A 1,595-nucleotide genomic window follows, 5' to 3' on the forward strand; every position below is an offset into this window, starting at 1 on the left:
ACACATCGATTGGAGAACCGTTGTTGTAGTACATTTACTTTAATGGTAAAATACCCTTTTATCTAATTTTGAAATAGTTTGTTGCTTAAATCCCATTTATTATGGGTAACAAATGTGGTCGCCGCCAGATATAAATCTGGCGGCCAAAATCTACATTTAATTAGCTAGGGTAAAGTTGTTAGATACAAACAATTAAATAAAGTGCAGTTCCCCTTTTGATCTTAAAGCGTTAAGTGCCTTCGTAAGGCTTGCGCATTGATCTGTAAGAGAAAGAAGCCTTTCCAAGGTATATCCTCTTGGGCACTAGTTGCCACTTGGTTCTACGAACCCCTGAACTCCTTGAACTAGGATTCCTTAAGCTTTAATAGCTTGTACGACTCCCTGAGTTGTTAAACCCATTAGTTCAATAGAACTAAGTGACTCTCTGAGTCTGAAAGTCTTCCTCTGACTTTAGGAGCGAGGTAGCTCCACTACACCTGGTAGCACTCGTAGCCAATCTACGCCTGAGTATTTACAAGACTAAACCCTCACGAAAATGGAAGAGGTTCCAAAATTGTCAGAAGCGCAACGCGCCGCTTATGACAAGCTCAAAATTTTATTTGGGCTTGAGCACGTGGAATTTATTATATCTCAGGGACCAGAGGTCCTTCATGCAAAGCTTGAAGCCTTCATGCGGTACGAAACCTCCCTGATCGGTCAGGTACAGGACCACTTAGCGGCATCTATGCCAACTCGGTACATTTCTGTACCTGGCTCAGAGCCGAGAACTCGCCCTCTAACTGTAAATGTGAAGACATTTGAAGGAAAAGAGGGAGAAAATCTCCCTTTTTGGGTTAAGCAGATGGAAATGTCCATTGATTCCGCCTTGTTCTTAACAGAACGGCAAAAGGTGGCTATGGCCATTTCCAAACTTGGAGGTAGAGCCATGGAGTTAAAACTATCGTGCAGCACGTCCTTAAACGAAGCTTTTCCCTCATGGGATTCGCTGTAACAGCAAATGACCAGCTTGTTTGCACAGCCTGATCAGGCTTTTCGCATGCACGGCTTCTAGCGACTCGACAGGGTAAAAGAACCTAGGGGACTTTGTCCAGGAGTTGAGACTCTCATTGCATCTATGCATCAAGACCCGGTGCAAGAAGCAATTGTAGTAGCCATCTTTATGGGGGGTCTCAATGAGGACGTTGCCCGGACGGAATTATTCTGATATCATCCGGCTACGTTCGAAGAGGAAGTTGCCATAGCGCAACGCGCCGAGTTCGACTTTAAGTCTGCTCGCGTTAGCACGCCTGTTTACCGAACAAGCTCTTCGAGCTTATGGGTTCCGTCTAATAGAGCGGAACCCATGGATTTAAGCCTCATTGAGGAAGGAGAAGAGGCCCTTCAATCTATGGAACAACATAATAAGACCATCCGTAGATGTTATATGTGCGGAAGCACGAAACATTTACGCCCTGCGTGCCCTCTTCGTAATTCGCGTAAAGCTCGAAAGAGCTCCAACTCCGACCTATACCAGAGCTCTGGTACGGTGCGGGAAAACGTCGATACCCAGTAGGTGCGGGGCGCCCTACTGGGGAAGATCTAGGTTCTGTTGAACC

The sequence above is a fragment of the Bremia lactucae genome, linkage group LG14 (assembly GCF_004359215.1).
Source record: "Bremia lactucae strain SF5 linkage group LG14, whole genome shotgun sequence".
NCBI lineage: Eukaryota > Oomycota > Peronosporomycetes > Peronosporales > Peronosporaceae > Bremia > Bremia lactucae.